We start from the raw sequence: 7,883 nt of genomic DNA, 5'->3' as shown, positions 1-7,883 counted from the left end.
GGGAGGAGGATTTCGGATCCTTCACCGCCGGTGAGAGGGGGAGGTCTGCGGGGGGGCAGACGCTGTACCTGAGAGACGAGAGGAAAACCCGATCCGTCAGACCAGATCGTACCCTGTGATCGGACGAGGCTCCACTTCCTGTCTGTACTAAGTTTTTATTTACTTAAAACTGCAAATTATGCAAAAGCACAAGTTTGATTTAATTATTGATTTAAATATTGATTTTTATTTTTATTTTTTTTTACAGATGAACAATATGCAGAGATTGCATGAGACTTTCTCACTGTCTCCCATTTCCATGGATCGAAACTTTTAATACCGACCATTTTAATTTGTACTTTTTAAAGATAATACAAGAATTTAATAGCATTTAATTTGAATTTTTAAAGGAGATATATATTTTAAGGAGAAGACATTTTTAATAACATTTAATGCTCATTTTTCAAGGATAAGAAATTAAATAGTATGTAATTTTCATTTTTTTAAGGATAATAAGACATACTTAAAAACATTACATTTTTGAGGACAACAAAACATATAATTGCATTTAATTTTTTGGAGGCAATCAGCCCTATTTGATAACATTTAATTTTATTTTTTAAAGGTAGTGAGACATATTTAATAGCATTTAATTTGCCTTTTTTAAGAATAATGGATCATTTTCACTTTTTATTTTTAAAAAGATGACTGCATATATTTAATACCCTTTAATTTTTATTTTTAAGTATAATAAGACATATTTAATCAGGCCAAAGTTTGAACAAAAACGATACAAAAAAAATTAATAATAATAAAATAAAATCTTCACCACGTCTAAAGGGTTTAATCGACCATTAAAGTGAACCAGAAACATTTATCTGATAAAAAGATTCATTTACAAACCATCTCCTCACCTGAGCTCGTGGATCTGGAGCACGTCGGGGGCGCTGCCGCCCAGCGAGTGCAAGGCCTGCTGGGATAGATCCTGCGGTGGAGAATACAGCAGGTCCAGCTCGCGGGGGCTCAGGGCGTCGCTGGAGTCGTAGTCGCTGTCTGTCGGCAGGAAAACCTCCGAGGACCCGTCTTCATCGGAGCCAAGCAGAGAATCTGACAGGATCAACCAACCATTTTAACCAACATCCGCCCTAATCACGAATATCAAATATTCATTCACTTTAAGAATTTTAATAATTTAAATGTCAGGTTTTTGTCATGATACCACTATGTTTTCAGATGAAAAAATCAAAAACACAAAGAATGAATTATTTATATTATATTACGGACATGTCCAACAGTTTGCTCCAGTGCGGACATGTCCGACAGCGCGCTGCAGTGCGCGGACATGTCCGACTGCGTGATCCGACTGGAGCAGTTTTACAAACTTTCTCGCTCCGGCGAGGTTTTCTAACAAAACTTGGTCCTGTCTGGACCCGTGGCCAAGCTATGAAATGTAAGAATGAGAACAATATTTTTTTAAAGAGTAGTGCCGGGCCACTAATAGAAAAATTGAAATCAAAACCGACATAATCTTGCCCATGTTGGGTTTTTCGGTTACTTAGAAACTCTGTTAACCCTTTCCCCACCGGGGCTGCCAGCTCCCACACGTCTGCCGTGCGTCTCACGCTTTTGGGCTCTGTCTCACGCTCTCGTGACACCGAGGAAACTCTCACGCCAAAACACAGCGAGGGCAGAAGTGTTGAACAATCGTGTAAAAAAGTGAACAACTTAGATTTTAAACAGCTGAGTGTTCTCAGAAGTTTTTAATTCCCGAGTAAAATGATTAATAGCACAGAAGTTTCAGAGCTGCAGAGCGTCGACTCACCGCTGATGGCTTTCCTCCTGCGGAGCTCAGGTGAGGGTGAAGGTGTGGGCAGGTAGTCCATGTTGGAGGAGGTGGAGTCGGTCTTCTGCTGGCCGGGGTCGCTCTCCGGAGCGTTGGCGTCCACCAGGCAGGTGATGGGAACTCCGCCGCGAGGCTGCTTGTAGCGAGCGTACTGCAGGGCGTCGGTGATCCAGCGGAGGTCGCGACGCATCTCGTCCAGTTGCTGTCGGAGGAGAGAAAGAAACGAGATTAACGCCAGTTTTAGAAAACGTGAATTTGGCTCACAGACCGTGATGTCATCTGTTGCTCTGTGGACTCCTGTTTGAGTTTGGCATTTTGGCCGTCACCATCCTGGGTTTTTGGAAACAGAAGTGACCATATTTGGATGAGAGGGTGGAGCTAACCTTAACCCTGGCTGCTAGCTTAAGAATTTACAGTCTACGTTTAACTCTTTGAAACGTGTGAATGAGCTCGATTTCTTCCAAAAACACAGGAGGAAGGTAATGAGCAATTCAACAAAAAATGGCTCAAAAATGAGCAAGAGATAAGTAAAAAGTTACAGGAAAATTACCTGAAAATAAAAAGACAAAAAATGATAATAAAAAAACAAAAAAGAGACAAGAAAATGACTCTGAGAAAGTGCAAAAAATTATATACATATATTTTGCAACATAACTTTAAATATTTAATTAGAAGAGTTCTAAAAATTTTTTCGACATTTTTTTCGTTTTTTTTTAAAATATCTAATACACTCTCTACAGCTTGTTTTCAAGTTTTCTTGTCAAATTTTCCTTATTTTTTCTCGCAATATGTGGAACATTTTTTGCCAAACTGTTTATTGCCTTTTTCTCATGTTTTCAACAGACATTAAAACAATTTTCTCAGGTTCCACAGATTTCGATGCTTGTAAAAGGCGTCTGAATGCAGCACAACAAAACTGTTGTCGCTCCAGGTTATAAAGGGTTAACTGTGATCATGCTGACGCTAACTTTTGCAACAGATTATTTTATTTTACAATATTTAATCTTATTTTGTTTTTGTATCTAGGTTGTGTCATTCTGGTATCCCTCTACAAGTTTGTTTCCGTTTTATTTTTATCTATTTATTTGTTTTTTAGCTCAGCCACCAACCATTTGACGTCCTGGGAATGAGACTCAACAGTCGACTCTCTTCTCCAGAGTAACATACGGCGCCTTTAAACGCGCCTTGTAATATTATAAATATTTCATTTCGAAGGTGAACGCATCTTTTGTGTAACGTCTGTGGTTTCTGGAGGATTAAATGAGAGTTAAACGTACACTGAGTGAAAGCGAGCGAGCTGAAAACGTGTGTGTTTGCTTTTGAAGAGAATGAAGCGTGACACAATGTTAAGCAGCAATTAGCCGACTGACAGAAAGCAGACACACACACACACACACACACACACACACACACACACACACACACACACTGCGGGGAGACTGACAGCAGCGATGACTCGGCTGGAAAGAATGCCGGGGTTTCGCCGGCGGAGCGAGAGAGAAAAACATGGAGGGGATTCCTGCTCGTCCCACAGAGGAGGCTGCAGCTCTCAGCTCTCTTTGTTTACCAACAACAAACACTTTCACTTTGTTAACTGTCTACAGACATAACGTTAAATTAACTTTAAGGATACGTTTATTGATTTTCTGTATTGGTCAGGCGGGTTTCCATTAACCCTCAAATTCTGCAAATTGAAACCACAAATATAGAATAAGACGAGTGGAAACACGTCAGTTTTTAAAAAAATCCTATTTATCGCAAAAAATCGTTTTTGTGCTCACATGAGGTGGTATTTCAGGTGATTTGAAAAAAACATATTTCACAAAACTACGATGGAAACAAATTTTTATCTATTAAAGGTCACATGATGCTGTGAGGTCACATGACGCTGTGAGGTCACATGACGCTGTGAGGTCACAGGAACTGGCTCCCTCATGATGCAGCAGGAGCTACAGGAGCTGTTATTGCATCACATAACTCTGAGAAACTTTTGAATCCACAATTCCTCTGTGAAATCGTGGACTACATCTCCCAGAAATCCCTCATACGTGGCCGCTCCCACGAATAAGAGGCTCGCCTTTCCATCGTGGCTCCATAACACGCCTACGCGTCCTCGGATTGGAAATAATGACGGATAGTTTGGAGGCTGCAATAGAAATAAAGCTGCTAATGTTTCGAACATCCATCGCCATGGTTACTGGGATGTTATCACCAGAGGAAAAGTCGCGGAACATCACTCAGTGGAAACACAGTCAGCTCGTAAGTGTTTTGAAAATATCAAATTTTGCAGAAATCTGTTATAGAAACCTGCCTAATATGACCCGGTTTCGGAGGAAAGCTGAGCGCCGTGTGCAGCTCCGCACTGCAGCGCTGAGAAGAGGATTTGAGGAACTTTCCATCTGCAGCTGATCAGACTCTGACAGCAGCTTCACAGCTTCATGATTTAAGACAAAGTGAGATACGCAGACGTTTCCAAGGACGAACTGCAGCTCCAGCAGCTCCCTCTGCTCAGCGTCACTTCCCACAAACCTCGCCGTGTGTGTGTGTGTGTGTGTGTGTGTGTGAATACTGCCTGAACCTCCCAATAGTGTTCTTGCTGCGTGATGCCAGCGCGGAGACAAAGACAAACTCTCGTCCTTGACACCAGGTCCTCTTCAGAAAGTACTTCATTTACAGGTTATCTAACGTACACATTTACAGAAAGCAGTAAAGTTTATCAGTTTGAATGCTTAATATCTTGTATTTGAGCTGAATTCAACTGGACGCAGCTCAAAAAGAGATTTGCAAATCACCTCTGTCTGTTTTTGATTTACCGTTTTACACAGCGTCCAAACTTTTTTTGGAATCGTGGTTCACGTCCAAAATCACTCACTCCTCCCTGCTCACTATATATAGAGTTTTATGTAGAGGACTGCACAGCGAGCTCGATAGCAACATTAAAAAAAACGCTTTCGGACAATACTCGGTCCTTTTCTCTGCACCGTTAATTAACCCTTTAGGGCCCACTCTAATATTACACACAGTCATATCGCTCTGCACACAAAATTCGCTTTTCAAAATCAAGCTTCAAAATTTTTTTATACAATAATATGATGTTTTTGTACTTTCATTGAGTTTATTTTTAACCAACATCAACATTAATCATAATTATCAAATACTGATTCATTTTCAGAATTTTAACCCTTAAAATGCCAGTCACGCGTGTACATGTCCAACAGCCCGCGCCAGCATGGACATTTTGTGATTTTATTACGGATGTTATTAACGTCTGAATCCTGGTCGCCTTTTGCTTCAGTTATTTGGGAAATGAGTGTAACGCCTTTCCATCAGCATGGCTAGATAATGACTAAATTTTCATTTTTGGGTGAACTATCATTTTAATTTCGATTATTAAAGCTGCAGAAAGTCATATTCCTTTATTGATACCTGATAATTCCTTCATGATTGATTTATTATTTAAAGTAATCAATCTCTCTTCCAGTTTTATGTCACATTCTTGACTGAAACGGCTTTCATTACATAAATTAGTTTGATTTAAAGACTAGATGACCTTACATCTCCATATTTTTATTATTGGTGCGCATTCGTCTTCAATTTCTGCTGGTTTTTTTTTTTAGATTTTATTTGAGTTTTTTGGTCACCTGTGAAGTAATTATAACTGCACTTTATATATGAAAGGAGCTAAAACACAAAAGTCGACAGAAAACAACATTTAACTGCGTGATTGATGAATATAAAGACACAAATAACTAGAAATCTAATTAAAGTGACATAAATCGTCTCTCCTCAGTTCACTTCATGATTACAAACTGCTTCTCTTCTTCTTATATTGGTTGGTGTTTTTAGCCGCGATGTGGAGCCGAAATAAAAAGCCGTGAAGAAGAAGACGAAGCCACATGTGTGCAGACGTTTCTACAGACAGACGTCTGAAAGTTTCCTCCATCAACATGTGGTGAGTCTAAACAAACTGTCCAATTAGACGACGGCATCACGTCATCTTCACACTAACCCACTTTCACTGCAGGACGCGTGCACACACACACACACACACACACACACACACACACACACACACACACGGTCAGGACCTCCCAGATTGGACATGCTGAGACACTGGTGTGTGTGTTTGTGTTCTTTTGTTTCTATCTTTGTGAGGACCAGTTTGAGCTTGAGAAAAAGTTAAAATACCTCTAAAAAGCGGGGACATTTTTGAAAAGCGAGGACAGACGTCTATGGAAATAAAAGGGACATTTGGGAGAACATGACTGTAAAATAAAGACATTTTATGTAATGTGGGGACATCTGGTAAAGTGAGAATGTCTTTATAAAGTGAGGACATTTATGTAAAGTGGGGACACTGTTATAAAATGGGGACATTGTTGTAAAGGGGGGACATCTGGTAAAGTGAGGACTTCTCAGTAAAGTAAGGATGTCTTCATAAGGTGATGTCATTAATGTAAAGTGGGGACATTATTGTAAAGTGGGGGCATTTCTGAAAAGTGGGAACATTTTTGAAAGGTTTGTTTTTTGAAAGGCAAGATATTTCCATGAAGTAAGGGACATTTTTGTAAAGTTAAGACATTTTTATGTGAAGACTTTTTCATAGAGTGAGGACATTTTTATATAGTGTGGACATTTTTGTACAGTGAAGACTAATTGAAAGTGAGGACAATTTTGTTAATAGTGTGGACATATGTGCGAAATGAGGACATTGTTTTTAAGTGAAGACATTTTTGTAAAGAGAGGACGTGTTTTAAGTGAGAACATGTTTGTAAAGTAAAGACATTTTTGTAAAGTGAGGACAATTTTTAAAAGTTGGGTTGGTTTTGTAAAGTGTGCACGTTTTCGTACAGGGTGGACATTTTTATAGAGGTCAGTTTCATCAAGTGAGGACTCACATAGTGTGGACATATGTGGAAATGATGGACATTTTTGGAAAGCAAGGGTGTTTGCATAATGTGAGGACGTACTTGTGAAGTGAGGACATTTTCGTAGAGAAAGGACCTGTAAATTCTTTACCAAAACAATGAGGACATTTTGGAAAATGACATCAGTTTTGTAAGTGGGAATGATTTTTGTACAGTGAGGACACTTTTATACAAGGTGAATATTCTGTGGACATTTTCAGAAGTCCAGGACATCTTTCATATTGTGTGGATATTTCTGTAAAGTGAGGACATTTTTATAAATTAAAGATGTTTTTGTGAGAAAATGTTTAGTGGGGACGTTTTTATACAGTGTGGATATTTTTGTAAAGGACATTTTCATAAAGCGAGGACATTTTTGGAAAGCTTGGATATTTTTGGAAAGCTTGGATATTTTTGGAAAGCTTGGATATTTTTGGAAAGTGTGAATGTTTTATAAAGTGAGGACATATTTGAAAAGACATTTGTAAAGAGAGGACATTTACATTTTCACGAAGAAAGTGAAAACATTTTGGAGAGTTTTTGTAAGTTAGAACATTTTCAGAAGTTCAGGTCATCTTTCAAAAGCGAGGACATTTTTGTGAAGAGAAAATATTTTTTAAATGAGGGCGTTTGAGTCTTTAACCAAGAGTTTGAGGACATTTTGAAAACAAGGCCGGTTTGAAAAGTAAGGACATTTTTCGGAGAGCGAGAATTATTTTGAGAGGCCTTGTGGACTGAGGATATTTTGTAAAGTAAGACAGTTTTGTACAAAAAAAAATGTGTTAAATAAGGATGACATTTTGTCTGTCCTTCACTCCTTCAGAGGGCTGTTTGAGGTTAAGGACGTGGTGTGGCGTTCGGTAAATTTCGGGGTTTGGGACTCGAAAAACGTATCGTGACGATGAGTGTCCTCACAAGTATAGAAATCCTAACATTTGTGTTGGCCCTTTTCTCACTCTGTCCTTCACATCAACATTTTTTCACTGTCTTTCATGACACACGCACGCGCACGCACGCACGCGCGCACGCACGCACGCACACGCACGCACGCACACACACACACACACACACACACACACCTCCACGTGCTCTGATTGGTATTATTTTTTCCCCTGACATTCCCTCTCTCTCTGAGCAATTTGTGGTCGGGGGGC

The 7,883-nt window shown here is 39.4% G+C and overlaps 1 pseudogene; it reads right to left on the bottom strand.

Moving 5' to 3' along the window:
• Position 1: 1 nt before the first annotated feature.
• Positions 2 to 7,883, bottom strand: part of LOC121958975 — an 87,358-nt pseudogene continuing 79,476 nt past the window's right edge.

The sequence above is a fragment of the Plectropomus leopardus genome, chromosome 19, assembly GCF_008729295.1.
Source record: "Plectropomus leopardus isolate mb chromosome 19, YSFRI_Pleo_2.0, whole genome shotgun sequence".
In the NCBI taxonomy this organism is placed as follows: domain Eukaryota; kingdom Metazoa; phylum Chordata; class Actinopteri; order Perciformes; family Serranidae; genus Plectropomus; species Plectropomus leopardus.
The sequence above is the reverse complement of the archived record's forward strand: the minus strand, read 5'-3'. Positions and strand labels throughout refer to the sequence as shown.